This window comes from Callorhinus ursinus, unplaced genomic scaffold (assembly GCF_003265705.2).
Source record: "Callorhinus ursinus isolate GAN/ISIS: 27379988/994484 unplaced genomic scaffold, GSC_fseal_2.0 scaffold8, whole genome shotgun sequence".
In the NCBI taxonomy this organism is placed as follows: domain Eukaryota; kingdom Metazoa; phylum Chordata; class Mammalia; order Carnivora; family Otariidae; genus Callorhinus; species Callorhinus ursinus.
The window spans coordinates 23310472-23337712 of record NW_027397070.1 but is presented as its reverse complement, the minus strand read 5'-3'; the positions used below and the strand labels follow the sequence as shown (position 1 = coordinate 23337712).

General features: G+C 37.2%; 1 long non-coding RNA gene across 1 annotated transcript in view; it reads right to left on the bottom strand.

The window, feature by feature from the left end:
• Positions 1-10771: 10771 nt before the first annotated feature.
• LOC112821763 (uncharacterized) overlaps positions 10772-27241 on the bottom strand; it is a 100929-nt gene continuing 84459 nt past the window's right edge. The window contains exons 3-4 of the long non-coding RNA XR_003207541.2: positions 17178-17291; positions 10772-10929 (exon numbers count right to left, since the gene is read on the bottom strand). This is a non-coding gene — a long non-coding RNA (uncharacterized lncRNA). The remainder of the gene's footprint in view (positions 10930-17177; positions 17292-27241) is intronic.

Genomic DNA, 27241 nt, shown 5'->3' with positions numbered 1-27241 from the left:
CTAGTTTCATAAGATACCAGAGAAATTCTCTCAAAATGTCATTTTCTTAAAACTTTCCTTCTCTAAGCAGAAAGAAAGGTATACCAGATAAAAATATAGATCAACACACAGGAATGAAGAGTGCTGAAAATGGTAATGATGTAGACAGAGATGGAAGGATTTTTTAATAATATATATAAATTTTTTTAATTTTAAGATGATTATTTAACAAAAATAGTAACAATATATCATGAGAGAGAAACATATAAAGAACTAAAATGCATGACAACAAACGCAAAAAGCTGAGAGAGAAGGAAGAGAAGTATACTGTTTTTAGACTTTCTCATATATATAAAGTTGGATAATATAATTTGAAGGTTGACTGCAATAAGTTAAAGATACTTAGGGTATACCCTAAAGCAACCACAAAAATAACGAAACAAGAGTTATAGTTTATAAGCCAACAAAGGAGGTAAATAGAATCATGAAATATATTCAATTGATCCAGAAAAAAAAAGAAACAAAGAATCTATAAGATGAATAGAAAACAAGCAGTAAGATTATACATTTACTTTATTTAGTTATTTTAAAGGAAAAATTATCGACCCATCACATTTAAAAAGCAGATATGATCAGATCAGATAAAAAAGTATGGCCCATCTATATGCTGCCAAGGGGGGAAAAAAAACATCAAATACACAATTGTGTAAAAAGTAAAAGTGATATATACTGCTGGCTTCTCTGAAGCTCAAATGTTTAATAAAACTTGCCCTGTTTTCTAACAACAAAGACAGAATCTGCAGCTCACCATAGAACCCATTCCCAGGGGTAAACGTCAAGCACATAACTGGCAAGTAGGTACCACTGGCCCTTTACCAGGTTCCAGGTGGACTTAAATGTATTTATGCATATTCTGGGTTTAGCACTGAATACACCTAATGACTGAAGACAATGCTCCATATGCTATAAAGGACCAGAACTGAAAATGTTGTACCAATTTGAAACTCTTGGGTACCTTTCATCAGATCCAGGCACTCACTTCACTGCCGACTCAGTGCAACATGGGAGAAAAAATATCACATTCAATGGATTAATGATATTCCTTATTACCCTTAAAGCAATTGACTAAGAGGGGAGTGGAATAGGACAAGTGAAAATCTGTGATAACGGTGGTGCTATAAGGGGTCAAGGGAGACAAAGGATTAAAGAGCTGGCCACAAACCTCTAGTGTTAGTGCTACTGTGGAACATGAAAGTAGCCTGTCATATAAATTATAAGAGAGATGTACATTATATGAATTGTTAGGCTCCTGTTGAAATTGGGATACAGGGGATGAAAGATGATACAGAATAAAGCGGAAATCTTCTTTATATTACCATAACTTTCTTTTTCAATGCAGATCTAATATTCCCCGCACCCAGCTACCATTAAGGATCCCAGAGGCTAGCAATTTTTGAAAATAAGGTATTCTGTCAATTAAACTGAATTTACAGCACTCTAGTTTTATCTTTATTGAGAAAATAAGGCAATTTCTTTTTATTTTTGAACCTAAGTATACACAACACAATAAAACAATTAATGCCAAGTGAAGAAATATTAATCTTCCACAAAACTTGTGACCCAAGTCGTAACACTGAAAATCATATGGAAATAAGTCTGCCTGCATAACACAAATTAAGTTTCTAATAAAGTAAAAGCACATGGCTTTGGAATGAAAGAAGCAGGGCTGGCAGTCCCAAGTCCTTTGCTCAGTAGCTCTTTTCATTCATTTGAACAATTAAAATCATATTTTATTTAGTCAACTTTACTTTCCAAATGTGCTTACAAGAGAACCTCGTATGGCACGTGCTCTTTTGCGGGGTGACTTCGCCAACTCCACCTTCAGGAGGTAGGTGGAGGTTTGTCCCTCTCCCCTTGAATATCAGCCAGCCCTCGTGACTTGCTGGTAACCAATATTGTGCAACCGAAGTGGTGCTTTAAGACTCTTGAGACTGGGTCAGAGAGAGGTTTACAGCTTCTGTCTGGGTCCCTTTTGTCATGAAGAGGCCACACTTGGGATCTCCAGGAGATAGTCCCAACTGGCCTCGACTTTGACTCACCCCAGCCCAGGAGCCAGACATCTGAGTGAAGTCCCAGGTGATTTGCCCCAGCAGTTAAAATCATTCCCACTATTCAAGTAGAAAACCACTAAGACCTCAGACATCGTAGAAAAGACACAAGCCCACATCCATGCCCTGTCTGAATTCTTGTTCCAGGGAATTTGTGAGTATAATATGATGGTTGTGGTTTTATATCATTAAGTTTGGGGTGGTTTTGAGGATTGAAAAATTAAAGATAAGGTTTGAAGATTCCTAATTTATTAAATAGCCCAACTGTCAGCTTCATTAAGGGTTAATTTCCTCCTTTTATTTCCCCTTAGAGCAAGAGCTCACATAGCCACCTTAGAATTGGTACTGCATTAAAAATGTCTAAAGTCCAAAAAAGAAATGATGACAAAATATACATCTTTGGATAAACTACTACACACATGAACAAAAAAAAGAAAAAAGAAAAAAACTGTTTTAATAACTAATAAGCCTGTTATTTTAAAGTATATAGAGTGAATGAAATAAAAATTAATTTTAATGTATACTCAATTTTTCTATGCAGTTTTGCTCCCCCCCTTTTTTTTAAGGAAAAACTTTGTTTTCTTTAGAATGTTAGAAGCCAGTAATAATGTCAACTTTGTTAGCTCCACAGTTCAGAGAGTAGGCCTTGATTCATAGGAACAGTCACAAGCCAAGTTGGGAGCCTGCAGTTTTCTCAGCATGATCCTTGTGTAGGGAACTCTTCAGGACAACGCTCCATTTCATTAAATCATTTCTCTTCTAACCAACTTAACTACTACTTCCCCACACAGTTTCCCCTAAAAATGCAATCATTTTGTAACTTTCCACTGTATATACTTCTCAATATACAATGTTTTGAGTTTTCCTAAAAAAAAAAAAAAAAAAAAGAATTCAGTGGTACCAATTTTGTTGAGGATGGAGTGCCAGTTCTAAGACAAACATGAACTGTCCTTTCTGTAGAACAGGACATGCAGCCCACACTTACTCCCCTTCTTATATTCTGGAGTCACAGTCAAGTTTGTGCTTCTCAAGAGAACGTTACAGCAGATCGGAAATTATTGATGTTTATTGAATTTGAATATTAACATGGATGCATGTTGGAAAACACTCAATTTCCTAAACATAGGTAAAATGAAATGGTAAAAAGATTCAAACTTGGGGCACCTGGGTGGCTCAGTCAGTTAAGCATCTGCCTTCCGCTCAAATCGTGATTCCCAGAGTCCTGGGATCGAGCCCTACATGGGGCTCCCTGCTCAGCGAGGAGCCTGCTTCTCCCTCTGCCTCTGCCTGCGGCTGCCCCTGCTTGTGTGCTGTCACCCTCTTTCTATGATAAATAAATCAAATCTTTAAAAAAAAGATTTAAACTTACCTTGAATAAAATGAAAAATAGAGAAAGACTTTTCTTTAAATAATTATCAAGATGGAGAGTGGATACCTTCCTATAGTTTCCATAGACATCAAGTAATAATTTGTTAATAATATAAACAACTTTATGTTGATAAATTCCAAATCTGTGATGACCTGGACAAATTTCTTGGAAGACACAAATTCACTATGATGGTTCAAGAAAAATCCAAAAATCTGAATAGCTCATATCATTCAAAAATTTTGGATTCATAATCAAAAACTTTCTCACAAGCCTTATTTCTATATTTCTATTCTACTCTGTACTGAAATAATAGAAGAAACAAAAGCAGAAATAATAGAACAACAGACATGCAGAATGAGAAAGAAATAGTTAAAGTGTCTTATTCACAGATCACATGATTGACTATATAATCCCAAGGCATCTACCCCCCCCCAAAAAAAGCCTCTACCACTAAGGTATGAATTTAGGAAGGTCACAATATATATGATGATTGTGTTTGTTTTTATATGAGTTGAAAAACTGAAATATGATATTTAAGAAAAAAATGGCACTTTCAGTAACATCAGAAAGTTATATTGGAATGAATTTAACAAAAGGCATGTGAGCCCCCAAACTGAATAAACAAGTTTGCTAATGGAAATTAAAGAACATTTAAATGAATGGAAAGTTTTACTTTGTTCATAAATTGGAAGACTCAGTCATTAATATGTAAATTTTCTGCCAACTGTTCTATAGTTTCAACACAATCTTGATTAAAATATCAATAGGCATATCTACAGACAAACCAATTCTAAAATGTATATGGCAGAGAGAAGGACATAGAATAACCAAGATAATCTTACAAAATAAAAAATGTTGAAAGACTTACACTATCTCATTTTTTAAAGATTTTTATTTATCTATTTGAGAGAGAGAGAGAGTGAGAGAGAGAGAAAGCACAAGAGAGGGGAGGGTTAGAGGGAGAAGCAGACTCCCTGCTGAGCGGGGAGCCCAACAGGGGACTTGACTCCGGGACTCCGGATCATGACCTGAGCCAAAGGCAGATGCTTAACTGACTGAGCCACTCAGGCACCCCTAAACCATCTCAGTTTAAAATTTAATTAAAGCTACAATATTCAAGACAGTGTGGTATTGATGCAAGGATAGATAAAGAGATCAACTGAACAGGAACAGAGAGCCCCTAAATGGACCTACGCATATAAGGTAAGTAGATTTTGACAGATTCCAAAGCAATGCAGTGGGGAAAGAAATTCTTTTCAACAAATGTTGCCGGACCATCTGCATAAATGCCAGGTCATAAACTGCTCAGCAAAAGTCAGTATTAAGGAAATGACAAAAACTAAGTCACAGACTGAGAGAAATATTTACAATGCCTATAAATGACAAAATACTTTCATCCAACGTATGTAAAGAACTTCAACAAATCATTTAAAAACTCCACAAAAATTTGGGCAAAATAATTGAAAAGATATTTCACAAAGAAAGATATTTAAATGGGAAATAGTTATATGAAAAGGAGTTCTACATCTTCAGTCATCAGTGAAAGGACATTAAAAATACAATGACATACAACTTCACACCTACTAGAAGAGTTAAAATTGAATGTCAACACCCATACTGGCAAAATTTGTGGAGCAATTGCAGCATTTATACATTGCTGGGGAAATGTAAAATTGTAAAATCACTTTGGAAAACTGGTGGTTTTTGAATCAAGCTAAACATGTATTTACCTTACGACTCAGAAATTCCACTTGTTGTGTTTACCCACCCACCCCCCCAAAAATAAAACATATACAAGTAAAATAATTGCATATAAAACATTCTACTAGCTTTATTATTAATTGCCAAAAAATGTCAATCAACAAGAGAATGAATAAACAAATCCTGATATGTTCAGAGAATGAAATATTCAGAAAACAAAATGATCTGCTGAATCATGCAGCAGGTGTGAATCTCAACATTAGATTTGTATTATGTTGAGCATAGAAGCTTGATACAAGAAAGTACATACAGCATGATTGCATTATACAAATTTTGAGAATTGGCAAAATTCATGTATTTTAATAGAATCAGAAGTGTGATTGCTCATAGAAGTTGAGATTAATTTGTAGAGACAAAATGAAACTTCCTGGGATGAGAGAAATACTCTATATTGTAATATTTCTCAAATACCATCAAATTATACAATTAAATATGTGTTATCACTCAAAGTTAACACATAAACTTTCCCTCAAAAAGAAAAAACATACAGAAAGTTCAAGTGTTGGTGAAGAAGGCAAAAAACTGTACTTCTATACATTGCTGGTGCGAGTGTAACCTGAACAACCACTTTGATGCATTCCTTGCCAATATCTACTGAAAATGAACATACACAGACCCTATAACCTAGCATTCCCACACCGATTTATCCAAGAAATATGAATGCATATGTCACCCAAAGGAGATCTTTTTTTTTTTTAAGATTTTTTATTTGTTTATTTGGAAGAAAGAGAGACAGAGATAGCAAGAGAGATCACAAGCAGGGAGGAGAGGGAGAAGCAGGCTTCCCACTGAGCAGGGAGCCCCATGTGAGGCTTGATCCCAGCACCCTGGGATCATGACCTGAGCCGAAAGCAGCCGCTTAACCGACTGAGCTACCTAGATGCCCCTCCCAAAAGAGATCTAAAAAATGTTCAAACTACTTTCTTTATAATTGACAAACATGAGACAAGCCAAATATCCACCCAAAGAGGACTAGAATTTCTCAAGAGTAGCAATGTTGACATTTCAGACCAAATAATTCTATGTTGTGGAAACTATCTCGTGTATTGTAGGATGTTTAGCAGTACCCTTGGCCTTTTATCCATTAGGTGTCATTAGTAACCCCACCATTAGTGACAATCAAAAATATCTTCAGACATTGCCACACATACCCTGAGCAGGGGAAATTACCTCTTTTGAGAACCTCTAAAATAAACAAAGATAGCATAGTCACCCACTGGACTATTACTCAGCAATAAAAAGGAATGTACTATTATAAACATAACAACATGTATGAATGGAAAACAAAGCAGTATGTTGGTAAACGTTTAATTGCTCTCTGAGATGGGGTGAGGAGAGGCTGATATGTAGCCTTTGCTACAATCTCCATGGCTTCCATAACTATTTTTTTTCCATAACTATTGTAAAAGCAAGCTTTTTAGTGGCATCAGAGTTATGTTTTTAGGGACAACATTTCTAATAATTAGCCTATCCCAAAATATTTGGAAAGGTGGCATACCTTCATTACTAAGTTCACAGGTACTGTGTGACAATTTACTGAGGATATTACATAGAAACTTATGAATCCATAAACTTTGGGGTCTTCTAATTTTGAAATTTTGTAATTTTGTCTTCAGTATCCACTGCTTGTTTCCTGTTTATGAAACTAAATGGACCTAAACTTTTAGTGATATATATTTTTAAACATGTTCTCTTTATATTTATTTGTAAATTCAATACGTATCTTTTTCTCTCAAAAGAAATTACTGTATATTTTCACAAAAGACATTTATTTATATACCTATATGTGTGCAAAAGAGGCCTTTTGTACTTACAACTAAGTAAAGGTCACAGGAGAAAAGGGCCTCATTTAGAAGCCAAAGATAACATTGAGACCATGCTAATTATTTTTTCTTGAGGCTGTGGTGCTGGATTGCTGATAATAAGGATGTAAACGGTGACACCGGATTCTACTATACTTCTACTAGAGATGCACTAACAATAGTAATAAAGGATTCAAGAAAGGTAACAGCTTTTGACCCTAAAACATTTGGCATCAGTTGGTACCTCAAGCTGAAAGGCCAATAAGCCAATGAAAATTCTGTCATATGGGTATTCTATTTAGATTTTAAGTAAATATCACGTGTGAATTCTTGACATTTGGCCTTCACTTTTCATGTCCAGTTTACTACTTTTTTCCTCTGCAGACTTAAGATGGATGCTGCTTAAAACTCTGCTTAATCACTAAAGAATTATTTAGCAGATTTTGGGATTTGGAAGGTTCCCGGATTGAGGCTTTAGTACCTACCTCATAAACAGTCAATGAAGCTACCAAAGTTAATTTGCAAACTGAGGGTTCTTTTGTTACATAACCTCACATAATGTCAGTCAGTAATTAGGTGGAAATCCCTCTCGACAAACTACATTCATTCACATCACACCATGTACGATTTCTTAGAAAACAAAGGAAATATTGGGCTCCACCCTTTTCTTCTTATTAGTTGGAGAACATAAATTAAATTAACATTAGTAAAATAGACTTGTGAATGACCTTTGAACATCTATGTTATATCCTTCAGTAGAATTAAAAATATTTAATTTCAAAAGTATTTCACAAAAGTTCTTTATTTTCATATACCTTAATCTTTAAATTCCACTAACGTCCTCATCAGTCTCCCCAGGTAATTAGCCTCTTGTGCACTGAATAACAATGCACAATATTTTTATTTTTTTAATTTTAAATATATTTTTATAATTAAAAAATACTGAATACAAGAAAATATTTTATATAATTCACCAATAAATCAAAACATAAGAAAAAGTCTGATGGTTTTGATTACACTGAAGTAAAAATATCTTTATTAGAAAGGACACCATAATCAGAATGAAAACTAGGAGGAAAAAACTGCAAAGCAAAAAATTCTCATAAATCTAATAGCAACTGGCCATTGCTATTTCCAAATTGGCTTTCAATTCTAATATTTCATTTTATATTCACCAATATCATATGAGAATGTGTTTAAGTCCTCACATTATTAAATAGTCTCAAATTTTAAAATTTTTGTCAATCCAGTAAATGTTAACAGACATTTTAAGCACGCATAAAATTAGGTCTTTTCACCTTTTATTTGGCATCTGTCCCTTATCTCTATGAACTATTTGTTCACTTTGAGGTTTTAATTTCATGATCTCTCCTGATGTACCTTTTGTTTCTAGATTAATAAAAAGCTATAATTTGCGATGAAGTATACATTACAGATATAATTGTAAACAAGATGCATAGTTCAATAAGTATATTATTGGGGAAATTTTTAGAATTTGAATTTTATCTGAATTAAAGGTAAATTATATATATATATTTTACTGTTCTTTAATTTTTTTCTGTAATTTTGAAATGAATTTGAAATAAATAGTAAAAAAGGAAAGCAACAATGCAAAATGTTTTTAAAAGGAAGGAAATTGACATTGGTCTGGAAGTAACACTTAATATATATATATAGATGTTTAAAGGTCTCAGCTACAGCAAAGCTGTTTGTTGTGTCATGAGAGCAAAGCGTCAGCCCCTTCCAAATAAGGGAACATAGATTATTATACTTGGTTATAGATGTGACAGCATGCCCTTGATATGTGTTCAGAGTACCATACTATAGCTGTAGTGAATAGACTTATTTCTTTGAAAAACTTAGCGCCAGGTGATAAGAAATCTTATTTCATGTAACTTATTAGGCATTGTAAATATTAATTTGTGCCTTTGCCATGGCATGCCTAACATAGTTATTTAGCATTTCTTCAAACTTTGTAAAGCTCATAATATTAAAGTCATCTCAAAACATTCTCAAAGATATGAAATGCATTGAACTTTCTTATAACTCAGACCTAAATGCAATTTGCTTTATTCGGGGTCTTTCTGCCTCACTTCTTCAGAATATGACCATAATCTCCCATAATTATGAAGTATTTCATACATTGAGCAAGTTTTACAGCCCACTAAAAAGCTAATTAATGTTAAGTTCAAATTGGTTCTCTTACACTGACATTGCTATGAGTAGTTGGCTTGGCTCAAATATAAAGTGCACTTTCCTTTTTGACCTTATATAACTGAATGCAAGGGTAGCTCATTAAGGGAATTTTAGCATTCTACTCGCATGGATATATTACTAATGCTTGGCTTTCAGTGGCAAAAAGGAAAGTGGGGGCAGGGGGGCAAAACAGTCAAAGTTCAGACAAGGTCAAACACCACATGCAGTTTAATGTCTCTCTTAGTTTGCTCTTGACATTGGGCAGGAAGCAACTCTGGAAGTCAGATGTCATAAAGGAAAGTGCTTATACTTTCTTCCCTGTACTAATCTTTCTAATTTTGGTCTCAGTGCATTCAACCTAAGGTTATTTAACCTTACTGAGAATTTAGACAAAGCAGTATTCTTGCTGTGCCTTCTAAAGAAATGTATTTAAGTGTATAAACACACACACACACATATATAAAATACATCTCATGGCCCTTCAAATCCTCCAGGTCCCAGCCCTTCTTCCAGCCTATTCCTGCTTACCACTTCTTCACAGGCTCTGACCAGCTTTGTGAAGATATATTGGAAAGCCCTTTGCCTCATACTATTGCCCTGTATTTCTTCTGTCCTCCTCTAGGATGCACAGGTTACCTAGAACCATGAGGAGTTAACATCCATGAAACCACTCTACTTAATGAGGATAAATGATTCTCCTTTCCTTCCAGCTGCAGGGAGTCCTGAGCTAATATCGTTAAGACTCCTCAGGAGGTCCACCTGGATAGAGCTCATGTGGCCAGTAGCAAATGCCAACTTAATATTGCATCCTTGGATGGTTTTCTCGTTCCCCTGTTTTGTTTTGTTGTTTCCTTAACTTCTGCTCCCTGGGATAATTTTCCAAATAAACTGCCTACATGTTAAACTTTCCCTCGGTCATAGCTTTCAGGAATTGCAGACAAGACATAGAGTAATGGACATACGGAGAGATTTTATTAAATATAATTATCTTGTACTTTATTGTCTGACAAATATTCTGAAAGTCGTTTCTATGTTTGTTTGTTTTTTTTAATTCCACTGAATGGTAATTTTTTCAAGTAAAGGACTAATATACCAATGTCAACATTTTTTAACAGGTATGAATATTTAAAATAAATATCTTCTTAGCATCCTAGGTTCTAAAATTTTGCCTGCATGTGAATCTAAGAAATGCCATTTGCTAGAGGTATGACTTTGGCAAGTTGTTAATGTCTCTGAGCCTCTGTTTCCTCATTTGTAAAATGGGGACAGTAATAGCATACTAGAAAGTTATACAACAGTAGTCCCCCCTTATCCACAGGGCGTATGTTCCAAAACCTCCAGTGGATGTCTGAAACTGCAGATAGTACTGAATCGTATATATGTTTTTTTCTATACATTGATACCTATGATAAAGTTTAATTTGTGAATTAGGCACAGTAAGAGATTAACAATAATAAATAATAAAAAAGAAGAATTATAACAATACACTGTAATAAAAGTTATGTGAATGTGATCTGTCTCTCAAAATATCTTCTTGTACTGTACTCACCCTTCTTTTGATGATGTGAGGTGATAAAATGCCCATGTGACGAGATGAAGTGAGGTGAATGATTTAGGTGTCATGACAGAGGGTTAGGCTCCCAGTGACCTTCTGATGATACGTCAGAGGAGGATCACCTGCTTCCAGATCGCTGTTGACCATGGGTAAATGAAACTGCAGAAGGCAAAGGAGAGAACTGCTGTAGTGGCGTAGTAAATAATGAAGTGCATTATACAGCCCTTGTTGCATAAAAACCAATCCCACACTGAGTGGCTTAAAATAGTAACCATTCAGTTTGCTCAGGATTCTGCAACCTGGGCTGGATTCAGCAAAACATTTCTTCTGCTGCTCTCTCTTGGGATCATTCATTAAATTCATAATGTATTCATCCAGGGGTTGCAAAGTTGGATAGTTCAAGATGGCCCTACTCACATCTGTGGTGGACCACTGGAGTTTCTTACATTGAGGTAAGCAGCATTTTAAATGAGAGAGTGGAAACTATAAAAGCACCTTGAGGCTGAGGCTGAGAAGTAACAAAAATGTTATTTCTGCCACTTTCTATTGCTCATAGGAAATCACAGGGATTGGAAGGAGAGAGTAAACTCCACATCTTACAGAGAGAAGCAACAAATAATATGTGGCCATTTTTTAAGGTATCCCCCTCTGGGCTAGTGTTTATAAAAAGCTAAGAACAGTACCTGGCACATAGTCTCTACTATTAAAAAAAACAAAAAACAAAAAAAAAACACACAACTATTTCCACTAAATTTTTTACTACCGTTTTATAAAAGAGCATTTTTCTTAAAATACAGGAAATTCATTATCTAAAAGAATAATTCTTTCTATTTAATAAATGTGAAAACTGAGTATCTTTCCTTATCTCATTTCACACAAAATATTAAGTACATATTTATAGATACATATGTATATGTGTATACACACACACACACACACACACACACACAACTAAGACTAGTCCCAGCACCAGTGTTTAGTAATTACTGGTCAAAAGCATCATTTTTCCTCTTAAAATCCAGTCCTACGGAGTCCAGTTTGCCTAGTTTTTGAACAAAAGTTCTTATCACAACATGGCCATTCCCAGGATCCGCATATAATTTTCTGCCTCATCAGACCTAGAGCGGCCAAATATAACAAGAGCACATCTATTCTGCTTGGGAATAGAAATAAATTACAGGGTTGGAATTGTGTGGTTCCCTGTTCTGCAAAGGTTCCTGAGCTTCCTGTGTGAGTTCGGACATAACAATTCTAGTGATGAGCATAAGACACGTAAGCTTTTGCTTCAGAACACACTGTCAAATGTCAAGCTCCATTCTTGTTCTGAGTTCTTGCTTCTCTCCTCAGTGTAAGAATAACATCTTTCTTGGATGGTTTTAAATAATGGATGATAAAATTATGTATATATTGTAGATGAATAGGATTGACTATGCAAAAGATTGACTCTAAACAGCAATAAAAATCCACCAGACACTCTAATTCCTATCCTAACATTGTGTATCTTGTGACCGTGGTAGGAATCAGTTAAAATCTTGTATAATCTAAAGAACCCACCTTTCAATTATTTATGATTCAGAATTTTTCCAGGGCACCTGTATCTGCCTTCCAAAATTGATAGAAAGCTGATAACATGCAAACTCCAAATAATATGTGCCTAATTACCTGGTTCTTGCAAAAGAAACTAGAAGGATCATATGACTCTAACACCAAATCAGCTCTGATACTACCTAAATTACACTACAATTTTTACTTTGAGTGCTTATATAGCAAGACTTGCTTATCCAAAAAGTTGGACTCGGTGAAAAGTGTTTAGAATTCCTGGTTTTTTAATTACCCTTATTTCATCTGGTATATATTTTCAAAATTTATAGAAAAGCATCTGGGTCAGATTTTTCCAAGTGTAATTTGTATTGATGAGGGAATTTTTTTAATATTTAGGAAATTTTTTTCAAATAATACCTATTTTTTTGTGTCTTAGCAGAGACAACTGGGAAAAGAAAGAGCTAGCAATTCAAATCATTGAAACACTCAGGTTAAGAAATCCAGCGATTTACAAATTATTCCTGGTTATCAATAGTAAGGTCTTACTTGGGTGTTAGTCATTGAAAAAAAATTTTGTTGCTAACTTTGTGTTATTTTTCAAACATCATTACCAAGGTAGGACAAGTCATTTATATCATGAATAGTCACATGGTCTTATGTAAGAAAGGTGAACAGATGTAAATGCAGGTGGATAGCAGAGGATTAAAAAGAAAATTCACCAATTCACCACGTTGGCATTTCTATCTAACAACCTTTCAACTACTTATGTAAATGTTCTTGGAACAGAAGGTGGTTTAAATTTGAGGAGGAAAAAAGCCACATGAAGATGGTTGCACTGTTTTTGAGAGAATTTGTTTTCCTCGCCGGGCTTACTCAGGAATAAAATGTTTCCTTCTAAATATGGAGGTTTTTAAAGGAAAAGAAAGGATCCTTTACAAGATGACTGGAGACAAAGAATAAAATACCACCATAAGAAGCAAAGTTATAGTGGGAGCAGATGACTGTGGGATAGAAAAGCAAGGAATGGAAGTGAATCGTAAGTTGTATAGAAGAATAAGAGAGTAGCCTATAAGAGAGAGAGTGCAGAAGGGGTGGAAATCAGGAAAAAATGAACCTGGAGGCCTATGTTGCAGGTGTAAGAAAACCTTAGAAATAGTGGCGATAATAGGACAGTGAGATATTTGTGGAAGCAGCATTTAAGCCCTCTGAAACAAGCCAAGAGGAAAGACTACGGATAAATCAAGACAGTTTTTGAGGGACCATACCACAGTCCCAGTGAGCAGCATTTGGAGGCCAAAATTTAACTCACCCCTGAGTACTTCTGTAATTGGATTTGGAATATTTGCAGTGGTAAATAGTCTACTAAAAATATTGACTGGAAGAATGGTGCAAAATGGAAAGCCCTAGGAATGTGCAATATGACCCAAAAAACTGGGGCTTAAATTCCAGTTCCAGTTCCTAATAACAATGTGACCCTGGGCAAATTATTTCAACTTTATGCACCTCAATTTCCTTATCTGTGAAATGACATTTTAACTGTCTCATTCTGTTGTGAGTAAAATTATTAAGTCTAGTAAATTGAAATAATTAGAGATGCCCTATCTGGGCACTGCTTGGAGGAGAAATACTTACTCTTGAGGAAATATAATATTCCTTCAAATCAGTACTGTGTTGTCCATCACTGTAGATTTCATCTTCCCTCTTATTTCTTAAAATTAGGAAAGTTTAAATAAAATGATGGAAGGGACTGAATCTAATATCATCATTAGAGTATTTAAATTTGAGGAATAATTTTATCACAGAATTTAAAATAGATTTTTAGGAATGCTAGGCAAGAAACTAAGTCTTTATTCCTTTTATAGTTCAGACTATAATACAGCAATTTGCTCTTTTATTTTCTCTGTTTTATGCAGTATTCTTAAAAGGCAAGTGAGCATTAAAATCCTATTAAATAGCTGCATAATTAATTTTGAAGCTTATATCCCACTTTCTACTATAAAACTTTTGGAATATAGTGCCTTAAAATAATTAGAAAAAGACATGTTTTTCCAAATTCATAAACCAAATGTTAACCTAATGAGTTTCTTAGGGTTTTGGTTTTCCTTTGAGTCATCAACATTGAATAATCAAGCTCAGAGATTTTCCTACAAGAGAAGTTACTTTTGTTTTTCTTTACTCACCACCCACTCCACAGCCCTTCCAGCTGAGAAAAGAAGAAACTTTAGAACAACTTCTATACTGTTTATTCATCCATAGTGGAATTTTGGTAATTCAGGAAAGGCACAGGTGAAAACTATTGGGTTGTGATATGATCAGATCTCTATTTTGGGGCTGTCACTCTTGGCAGTCCTCGGGATATATTACACTGGTGTGAAGATGGGTAAAAGGGGCCAGAAAAGAAATGACACAATAGCTCAGGAGGCAGACAGACTAAATGATGAGATCATTCAAAGCATGAGCAGCATATTACTCAGCCTTGTATTTCCTTGTACACAATCAATATAACAGTTCTTGCATTAATGTAATTAAAGACTGAACTAGAACTACTTGAGTGGGATTGCAAAGAATCTGAGATTTAAGAAATGGTAGATTGCTTGCCAAGCAGCATCGGAAAAAACGATTGGCTCATCAAATGATAAGACAGTTGATTATGAAGCTTCAGGAACATATAACTAGGAGAATCAAGTGAATGAAGAGACCAAGTTTAAGAAAAAATGGAAAAGTAGGAGCAAGTTTGGGTATGGAGAATGAACTATTTTTACAGGTTGAATTTGAGGCACCAAGACATTGAACGAAAGTGTCTAGCACTGGGAATGGGGAAAAGGTTAAGACTGCACAAATGTCCTTACAAAGTTAATTTATCTAGAGCTAGTTAGTGACTTAAGCTTCTTTGATCTGACTCAATGCTCTTGAACAATCTCCTCAAATGTCTTGGGATTAATTTCCCTGTTATCATGATTAGTTTCAGACTACCAGTTCTTAAGAGGGAAGTTGAAAGAAAAATGGGAACTTATTCTCAAACAATGTAATGTGTGGATGGCCCTAAGCCACAGAACTTTCCCTTCTGTGTTCTTCTTGTACTACATCCAAAATATAAATATGATGTTCTTTTCCTGTTTGGCACTTTCAAATGTCTCACTCAAATATAAAAAACCCAACTCTACTGTATATTCCACTAGTGATTTTTATGAACTATAAAGGGTCCACTTTTCCCAAGTTTCTAACACTTCTACTTCCTCAATTACCCTTTATTAGTTAAAATAAATTATAGCAGCAATATCATTCTCGTGACTTCCCCTATTTTCTAAGATAATTTTCTCTGAAAGATGAGTCCTTTGATTTCTGCTTTTGCTACATGTAAATTCCAGTAGATACCTACTGTGCCGTACGGGATATTATTTAAGAGCATCATCTTGGGAGCTAGATTGTCTGGGTTCAAACTTTGATTCCATCCTTTGCTTAGCAAGTTGGTACTAGAAATTATGCAACCTTCCAGAGTGTCAGTTTTTTCTTCTCTACCTGAGTATAGCAATAACTCTTATTCCATAAAGTTTTGTGCTGTATATCTTATGTTTGCCCACCAGATTCCCCTCTTTACTTATCCTTAATCTACTCTGTGCTTAGAGAGGCTTACTAATATGAACCAAATCATTGAGGTCTCTTGCCTTCTACCTTAGACCAGAGATATAGATGGTGGGGGTGTGATGTAGGCACATTTATCTTCCTCTCTTTTTTCCAGGTTACTGTAGATTGGCTACAGTCACATATCAAAGACCACAGCTCCTGGTTGGCAACCCTCTTCATATAGTTACATATACCAAGTCCAAGCAACTCCATTTGCCCCTTCAGACCTAGAGAGGGTAAGTCCCCCCGCCATGCAAGCCCTTCATGAAGTAGATTCAACTATCCTTACATTACCCGTTCTGAGTATGCTATTACATTCCTGTTGGCACCCAGAAAGTAATTGAATGGATTAAATGAGGCAATATATGTCAAGTGCCTGGCACAGGGTAAGTTCTATACAAAGTGTTAGGTATTATTAGTATTCCTGGGTATCTAAAGTGCTTCTGACATAATTACAACTGTCATTTATGTAGAATGGATAAGTTTCTCAATGTTTAACATAAAATAAGTATTTTAATACTATAACCTGATGAGGTAGCTTCTATTATTATACTTTACCAACAGGGAAACCAAGGAACAGAGATACTAAGTCACTTGCCAAAGAACATACCCCTAGTACATGGGCAAACCAGAATTTAACTTGTGAGTCAGGCTTCAAAGTAATTTCTCTTAATGCTGTCTATTTTGTTCCATCTATATCCTCTATGGAGCCAGTAATTCTGCCAAGATCAGAGTGCTGGTTATAGCAACCCCCTCCCCATTTCCCGGTCACAAGTGGGAAATGCCCCACTAGTGGTCAAGCCCCAGAGATGGCCCTGGGATTCCTGTGGGATGAGAGTGGAGTCAGAACTCCCAACAAATAACCCACAACACTGGGGAAGATGGATATTTACCCTTGGCTCTCTTTACCCACTGAAGCACCTGTAAGCACAGAGAAGACCTCAGCCTGGGCAAGGGGCAATGTGGTCAGGTATAACTTCTCGTCTTACCTTTCTTTTTTCTTTTTTTAAAAGATTTTATTTATTTGAGAGAGACAGAGAGCATAAGCAGGAGTAGGGGCAGAGGGAGAGGGACAAGCAGAATCCCTGCTGAGTGGGGAGCCTGATATGGGGCAACAGAGGGCAACCCAGAGGGACTGGGGGCAACATGGGGCTCAATCCCATAAGCCTGAGATCATGACCTGAGCCAAGTCAGACACTTAACCAACTGAGCCACCCAGCACCCCCTCCCCCCCTGCTTACCTTTCTAATGTAGTCTGTCTTGGTCTCTGTGTAACAGGAGGATGCTTCAGCCTCACCGCCATGTTCTAGGATTCTCTCAGTGGTATCCATGAATAGTTGTTCCTTGTTGTCCACCTAAAGGGGAGCCAATTCAGGAAAGAACAATGTCTCCCACCATGTTGATGATATCACTCCCTTCTGAGACAGTCATTCTGAAGTCTATTTTCACTCTGAGTGTCTTTAGTATCACTCTGTTCCTTTCTTCATTTATCTCCACACAAAAATAAACAAAAATACCTTTTTTTTGTTTCCATGCATCCTCAGAGTTGATATTTGGTATATTTATCTGATATAAAATTTCTTGACCAAATTCTAGATTATCATGCCTTCTAAAAAAACAGTTGACATGAATGTATTCATACATGCACAGTACACCAAAGAATAGAAGAAAGATTAAGAATTTTAAGCTCATGTTTTAGTGATGGAGCTTGAACATGAACAAAACAAAAATCATATAACCTTAAATGGTGTTAGTACAGAAAAAAAGAGATAGTTATTGGGTTAACTCAAGCATCTTAGAGAAAAATATTGGAAAGAAATCTCCAAGTGCAGAGCACTTCTTGCCATTTCAAAATATTAAACACCATAACATGATTTTAGACATAACTCCAAAATTCAATTCTAATATCTTACTGCTTTGAAATAAGGAGTATCATTTAATTTTTATTGGATTTAGTTTAAACTAGATATAATTATCAAATAATAGCATATATTTATAGTACATATTCAAAATGTTATTGATTCAAACGTATAATTATTTTATTTCCTAGGTTGATTTGTACTATATTTGTCTTAATAGTGTTGCTTTTTATGTTTTTCTCAAGTGGAAACAACTTGACATTTTAGACATGAAGGAATACTTGCTCTTGGGAAATAACACTTTCCTTAAAATATAATTGTTTATTTACTTTTAATTAAATATTTAATACACAGAGATTTATATCATTATAATCTTTAATGAAAATAAATGTCTATTAAAGGCCTACTATGTGCCAGGTATTTTGCTAGTTAGTGTCATAAGAATTAAAAATAAGGTTCGGGATCTGCTCCACAAAGCTTAACATCCAGTAGGGGAGATTAAATATAATAATAAAACATTTCACTAATGGAAGAATGAAATTCCCTGTGGGAAGCCCCAAAATGAGAGACCTGAATAGTGACTGAAAATTATCCTGGAAAGGTTAAAGGAGAATTAATCATTTGAGCTGTGTTTTTTTGTTTTGTTTTGTTTTAAAGATTTTATTTGTTTATTTTAGGGAAAGAAGGTGTGAGCAGGGGTAGAGAGAGAGAGAGAACCCTCAAGCAGACTCCCTGCTGAGCATGGACCCTGGGATCATAACCTGAGCCAAAATCAAGAATCGGACACTTAACGGACTGAGCCACCCAGGCGGCGGTCATTTGAGCTGTGTTTTTAAAGTTTTAAAAGATTTCAAAAGGGGAGAGCATGGGAATGAAGAGAGAAGCAGTACAGTAAAGAGAACAGCTTAAGTTACAAGGGCATTGTCAAGGAAGTTAAGGGCACATTCAGCCGATCAAACTCCCCTTTTTCTGGAGTTTATGGTATACTAAGTGGAACAATGGAAAGGAAGCCACAAACAGTAGCGTGGTGACAAACCATCTAGATTCTTGAATGCTAGCCAAGAAGTTTAGGTTTCCTTGTTGAAAAACTGAGTGTTTCACCTTTAGAAAATGTGTAACCTCATCAGGGTGTAGAATAAATTGAGGGCAGGAGAAAATAGTGACAGAGAGACCAGTAAGAAGGCTGCAATAAGCTCTTGAATTCTTATAATGTCTTTGTGAAGGTAAAGTAGGGGAAATGTGTAAGAAACATTGATATGTCCTGTTCAAAGAGCCCCTAAGGACTGTATGGAATAGACTTGCAAATTCCCTCTCAATAAAGAAGTTGATTATTTGATCAGATGTCTTTCTACTTTTCACTCAAGAACCCTGATGAGTAGGGGGCAGAGCAAGATGGCAGAGGAGTAGGAGACCTAGATTTCATCTGGTCTCAGGAATTCAGCTGAATAGGGATCAAACCATTTTGAACACCTACGAACTCAACAGGAAATTGAAGAGGAGAGTAGCAACAACTCTCTGAACAGAGAAGCAACCACTTACTGGAAGGTAGGACGTGCGGAGAAGTGAATCCAAGGCGATATTCGGGAGGATAGACGGCGGGGGAGGGGCCTCCATCGGCCACTTCTGGCAAGTGCTAGAGCCGCGGAGCACAAAATCGGAACTTTTAGAAGCCGGCTCCACTGAGGGACGTCGCTCGCTCCAGTGGCTAAGCGGGGGTGGAATCCTCCCGGGACAGTGTGGTCTCAGGATCCTTGGGGTCACAGAAAGACCGGGGGTGCCTAAGTGCAGCAGGGCTCCCAGGTATCGGAGCGGGGAAGCCGGCTGCAGAGATAGAGCCGAGGCGCAGGCTCTCAGCTCGGGGTTGCCATAAACTGTGATCCGGGGCCCAGCTGGGCCACTGCTCCTCCAGCAGGGACCCAACAAGCGGCAAAGCCGGGGAGACTCCCCTTTCTACCCCCGGAAGAGCCGCGCGGGAACACACCACAGGGATCTGCTGGGTTTGGAGACTCCACACAGGGTCGGGTGCCAGAGACAAACACTCAGTCAGAGGCCGGGTGAGCACGGAGTGCGGCCGGAGACCAGGGAGATGGGAGTGACTGACTGCTTTTCTCAGGGGGCGCACTGAGGAGCAGGGCCCCGAGTTCTCAACTCCTCTGGGTGGAGATTGGGAGGCCACCATTTTCACCCTGGCAGAGAGTGGGAGGCCACCATTTTCACCCTGGTCCTCCAAAGCTGTACTGAGAGCTTGCAGGGAACAAAAGCTCCTGAGAGCAAACCCGAGCAGCTTGCTTAGACCAGACCGACAAGGGCGGGGCAATTCAGCCTCCGGCAAAGACATTTGGGAACCACGGCAACAGGCCCCTCCCCCAGAAGATCAGCACGAACAGCCCGCAAGCCAAGACCAAGTTTACCGATCAAGGAGAACGGGAGAACTCCAGCGCTAGGGGAATACTGCACATAGAATTCATGACTTTTTTTTTTACCATGATTCATTAGTTCATCAAAGTTAATTTTTTAACTGTTTTTTTATTTTTATTTTTCCCTTTTTAAACCAACATCTTATCAATCCTTTTAAAAAAAAACATTTTTTATTTTTCATTTTTAGAGTAATATTTAATCCCTTCATAGTAGTTACCTTTATTTTTGACATATATATATAAGTTGTTCTCTCTTTAAAATTTTGAGATACAGTTTCTACTTTTTTTTTTTTAAAGATTTTATTTATTTGAGAGGAGGGGAGAGAGAGAGAGAGAGAGAGAGAGGACAAGCAGGGGGGAGGGTCAGAGGGAGAAGCAGACTCCCCGCAGACTCCCCGCTGAGCAGGGACCCCTACGTGGGGCTCGATCCTGGGACCCTGGGATCACGACCTGAGTTGAAGGCACATGCTTCACCGACTGAGCCACCCAGGCGCCCTGAGATACAGTTTCTTCTAACAGATCAAAATATACCCTAAATCACTAGTGTATGGCTTTGTTCTAGTCTCCTGCCTGATCACATTCTCTCCTTTTTTTTTTTTAAATCTTTCTTTTTTCAAACAACTTATCAATTCCTTTTATACAATCTTTTATAATTTTCATCTTTACAGTCATCTTCCATCCCTTCATTGTATCAACCCTTATTTTGTACATGTATGTCTTTCTTCCTTTAAAATTTTAGGAGGCACTTTCTTCTAACAGACCAAAATACGTCCAAAATCTAGTGTGTGGCACTGATCTATTCACTAGCCTGATCATATTTGATCATATTCTGCTTTTTTTGTATTGTTCTGTTTTTGTTTTTATCTTTTTTTTTCTCTTTTTTCTTTCTTTCCCTTTCTTTTCCCCTGGTTTCAGGTCTTTTCTGATTTGTATAGAGTATATTTGCTGGGGACATTGTTAACCTGTTAGCATTTTGTTCTCTCATTTATCTGTTCTCCTCTGGACAAAATGACAAGACAAAAAAAATCACCTCAGCAAAAAGAACAAGAGGTAGTACCGTCTGCCAGGGACCTACTCAATATGGACATTAGTATGATGTCGGACCTAGAGTTCAGAATCATGACTTTAAAGATACTAGCTGGGCTTGAAAAAAGTGTGGAAGTTATTAAAGAAACCCTTTCTGGAGAAATAAAAGAACCAAAATCTAACCAAATGATGGAAAATAAAGAGGCTGAGAAAAAGAGAAACAACTACAGGATCAAGAGGGCAGAATTCAAGAGATAAGTGATACAATAAGACGAAACAACATTAGAATAATTGGGATCCCAGAAGAAGAAGAAAGAGAGAGAGGGGCAGAAGGTATATTGGAGCAAATAATAGCAGAAGACTTCCCTAATATGAGGAAGGAAACAGGCATCAAAATCCAGGAGGCACAGAGAACCCCTCTCAAAATCAATAATAATAGGTCAACACCCCAACATCTAATAGTAAAACTTACGAGTCTCAGAGACAAAGAGAAAATCCTGAAAGCAGCTCGGGAGAATAAATATGTAACCTACAATGGTAGAAATATTAGACTGGCAACAGACCTATCCACAGAGACCTGGCAGGCCTGAAAGGAGTGGCAAGATATCTTCAGAGCACTAAACGGGAAAAATGCAGCCAAGAATACTATATCCAGCAAGGTTGTCATTGAAAATAGAAGGAGAGGTAAAAAGCTTCCAGAACAAACAAAAACTAAAGGAATTTGCAAACACGAAACCAGCCCTCCAAGAAATATTGAATGGGGTCCTCTAAGCCAAGAGAGAGCCTAAAAGCAGCATAGATCAAAAAGGAACACACACAATATACAGTCACAGTCACCTTACAGGCAATACAATGGCACTAAATTGATACCTTTCAATAGTTACCCTGAATGTAAATGGGCTAAATGCCCCAATCAAAAGACACAGGCTATCAGATTGGATTAAAAAACAAGACCCATCCATATACTATCTGCAAGAGACTCATTTTAGACCCAAAGACAACCCACATTGAAAGTGAGGGGGTGGAAAACCATTTACCATACTAATGGACACCAAAAGAAAGCTGGGGTGGCAATCCTTATATCAGAACAATTAGATTTTAAATCAAAGACTGTAACAAGAGATGAGGAAGGACACTATATCCTACTTAAAGGGTCTATCCAACAAGAAGATCCAACAAATGTAAATATCTATGCCCCTAACACGGGAGCAGCCAATTATATAAGGCAATTAATAACAAAAGCGAAGAAACACATTGAAAACAATAGAATAATAGTGGGGGACTTTAACAGCCCCCCTCACGAAAATGGACAGATCATTTAAGCAAAAGATCAACAAGGAAATAAAGACTTTAAATGACACACTGGACCAAATGGACTTCACAGATATATTCCGATCATCCCATCCCAAAGCAACGGAATACACATTCTTTTCTAGTGCCCATGGAACATTCTCCAGAATTGATAACATCCTAGGTCACAAATCAGGTCTCAACCGATACCAAAAGTTTGGGGTTATTCCCTGCATATTTTCAGACCACAATGCTTTGAAACTAGAACTCAATCACAAGAGGAAAGTCGGAAAGAACTCAAATACATGGAGGCTAAAGAGCATCCTACTAAAGAATGAATGGGTCAACTAGGAAATTAAAGAAGAATTAAAAATATTCATGGAAACCAATGAAAATGAAAACACAACTGTTCAAAATCTTTGGGATACAGCAAAGGCAGTCCTGAGAGGAAAGTATATAGCAATACAAGCCTTTCACAAGAAACAAGAAAGTCTCAAATACACAACCTAACCCAACACCTAAAGGAGCTGGAGAAAGAACAGCAAATAAAGCCTAAACCCAGCAGGAGGGGAGAAATACTAAAGATCAGACCAGAAATCAATGAAAAAGAAAGCAAAAGAACAGTAGAACAGATCAACGAAACTAGGAGCTGGTTCTTTGAAAGAATTAACAAGATTGATAAACCCCTGGCCAGACTTATCAAAAAGAAAAGGGAAATCACCCAAATCAACAAAATCATGAATGAAAGAGGAGAGATCATAACAAATACCAAAGAAATACAAACAATTATAAGAACATATTATGAGCAACTCTATGCCAGCAAATTAGAGAACCTGGAAGAAATGGGTGCATTCCTAGAGATGTATCAACTACCAAAACTGAACCAGGAAGAAATAGAAAACCTGAACAGACCTATAACCACTAAGGAAATGGAAGCAGTCATCAAAAATCTCCCAACAAACAAAGGCCCAGGGCCAGATGGCTTCCCAGGGGAATTCTATCAGACATTTAAAGAAGAATTAATACCTATTCTCCCGAAACTGTTCCAAAAAATTGAAATGGAAGGAAAACTTCCAAATTCATTTTATGAGGCCACCATTACCTTGATCCTAAAACCAGACAAAGATCCCATCAAAAAGGAGAATTACAGACCAATATCCTTGATGAACATGGATGCAAAAATTCTCACCAAAATACTAGCCAATAGGATCCAACAGTACATTAAAAGGATTATTCACCATGATCAAGTGGGATTTATCCCTGGGCTGCAAGGCTGGTTCAACATCCGCAAATCAATCAACATGATACAATACATTAACAAAAGAAAGAACAAGAATCAAATGATCCTCTCAATAGATGCAGAAAAAGCATTTGACAAAGTACAGCATCCTTTCTTGATCAAAACTCTTCAGAGTATAGGGATAGAGGGTACATACCTCACTATCATAAAAGCCATCTATGAAAAACCTACAGCGAATATCATTCTCAATGGGGAAAAGCTGAGAGCTTTTCCCCTAAGGTCAGGAACAAGGCAGGGATGTCCAATCTCACCACTGCTATTCAACATAGTATTAAGGTCCTAGCCACAGCACTCAGACAACAAAAAGAAATCAAAGGCATCCAAATTGGCAAAGAGGAAGTCAAACTCTCACTCTTTGCAGATGATATGATACTGTATGTGGAAAACCCAAAAGACTCCACCCCAAAACTGCTAGAACTCATACAGGAATTCAGTCAAGTGGCAGGATATAAAATCAATGCACAGAAATTAGTGGCATTCCTATACACCAACAACAAGACAGAAGAGAGACAAATCAAGGAGTCGATCCCATTTACAATTGCACCCAAAACCATAAGACACCTAGGAATAAATTTAACCAAAGAGGCAAAGGATCTGTACTCAGAAAACTATAAAATACTCATGAAAGAAATTGAAGAAGACACAAAGAAATGGAAAAACGTTCCATGCTCATGGATTGGAAGAACCAACATTGTGAAGATGTCAACGCTACCTAGAGCAATCTACACATTCAATGCAATCCCCATCAAAATACCATCCCCTTTTTCAAAGAAATGGAACAAATAATCCTAAAATTTGTATGGAACCAGAAGAGACCCCGAATAGCCAGAGGAATATTCAAAAAGAAAAGCAAAGCTGGCGGCATCACAATTCCAGACTTCCAGCTCTATTACAAAGCTGTCATCATGAAGACAGTATGGTACTGGCACAAAAACAGACACATAGATCAATGGAACAGAATCGAGAGCCCAGAAATGGACCCTCAACTCTATGGTCAACTCATCTTTGACAAAGCAGGAAAGAATGTCCAATGGAATAAAGACAGTCTCTTCAACGAATGGTGTTGGGAAAATTGGACAGCCACATGCAGAAGAATGAAACTGGACCATTTCCTTACACCACACACAAAAATAGACTCCAAATGGTTGAAAGACCTAAACGTGAGACAGGAGTCCATCAACATCCTAAAGGAGACCACAGGTAGCAACCTCTTCGACCTCAGCTGCAGCAACTTCTTCCTAGAAACATCGCCAAAGGCAAGGGAAGCAAGGGCAAAAATGAACTATTGGGATTTCATCAAGATAAAAAGCTTTTGCACAGCAAAAGAAACAGTCCACAAAACCAAAAGACAACCGACAGAATGGGAGAAAATATTTGCAAATGACATATCAGATAAAGGACTAGTATCCAAAATCTATAAAGAACTTATCCAACTCAACACCCAAAGACCAAATGATCCAATCAAGAAATGGGCAGAAGACATGAACAGACATTTTTCCAAAGAAGACATCCAAATGGGCAACAGACACATGAAAAGTGCTCAACATCGCTCGGCATCAGGGAAATCCAAATCAAAACCTCAATGAGATACCACCTCACACCAGTCAGAATGGCTAAAATTAACAAGTCAGGAAAGGACAGATTTGGCGGGGATGTGGAGAAAGGGGAACCCTCCTACACTGTTGGTGGGAATGCAAGCTGGTGCAACCACTCTGGAAAACAGTATGGAGGTTCTTCAAACAGTTGAAAATAGAGCTACCCTATAATCTAGCAATTGCACTACTGGGTATTTACCACAAAGATACAAATGTAGGAATCTGAAGGGGTACGTGCACCCAATGTTTATAGCAGCAATGTCCACAATAGCCAAACTGTGGAACGAGCCAAGATGTGCATCGACAGATGAATGGATAAAGAAGGTGTGGTATATATACACAATGGAATATTATGCAGCCATCAAAAGGAATGAGATCTTGCCATTTGCAACGACATGGATGGAACTGGAGGGTGTTATGCTGAGTGAAATAAGTCAATCAGAGAAAGACATGTATCACATGGCCTCACTGATATGAGGAATTCTTAATCTCAGGAAACAAACTGAGTGTTGCTGGAGTGGTGGGGGGTGGGAGGGATGCGGTGGCTGGGTGATAGACATTGGGCAGGGTATGTGCTATGGTGAGTGCTGTGAATTGTGCAAGACTGTTGAATCACAGATCTGTACTTCTGAAACAAATAATGCAACATATGTTAAGAAAATAGAAAAAGAAGAAAATAGCAGGAGGGGAAGAATGAAGGGGAGTAAGTCAGAGGGGGACACGAACCATGAGAGACGATGGACTCTGAAAAACAAACTGAGGGTTCTAGAGGGGAGGAGGGTAGGGGGATGGTTTAGCCTGGTGATGGGTATTAAAGAGGGCACATTCTGCATGGAGCACTGGCTGTTATGCACAAACAATGAATCATGGGACACTACATCAAAAACTAATGATGTAATATATGGTGATCAACATAACAATAAAAAATTAAAAAAAAAAAAACAACCCTGATGAGTAATTAGTTTGTATTTACTAAGGCAAGATGAAGAAAAACTGAATAAGAAGTAGAGAACCGTGTTCTGGGAATAAAACAGTTTTAAGTAAAGGGGCAGGTATTACAAAGAATAACTGTAATGGACTTCACCCAAGAACTGAAGAGCTCCCTGAAATGAGGAAAAGATGATACTATAGGAGGGCCTGTGCATTTATGAATACTAACTCACCCTCAGGCACGAGAACACAGCAGCTTGGATGTTGCCTCTCAGACCCTCTGTATTTCTGCAGGACCAGCCCCTCACTTCTTGACAACCAACGTGATCTTGAGCCCACATGCCCTGCGTGAGCCCCACCGGCGGTTAGAATACTGTAAGCCTGCTCTCAACACCTATCTAAAGTTATTTTCCTGGACTTCCATCATCTTTCAGTACTGAAGGAGTTGAGGTTCTCATGATACCAGTTGAAAGTCTTGCTCTGGGCAGGTCTTACTGAGATACTCGGAGCAGAGCAAACCCACAACCCTTAAAACACAGAGAGCAGATAAACACGGTCTTTAGTATGGTTAAAGAGCAAGTGCATTCTTGGCATTCAGACAAGTTTTTATTTCTTAGGAGGGGAGTATGCTTCAGGAGTTTAAAAACCTACTTTAAGAAAAAAAACCACTAAAAGTTATAGTGCTATTGTGTATTTTCCTATGCAAATTTTATAAAATCACCCAGCATTTTAATGTTTACAGAAAATTTGTTCTAATTTCTTTATATTCATAGTAATATGATATAGGCAGCTGTTTATTCATTAGAGACAGTTGGTTTATGATCAGTTTGGAAATAAATGTGAAAAACCATACTTTTAACAATAACAAAAAAAAGAATATAACATAAA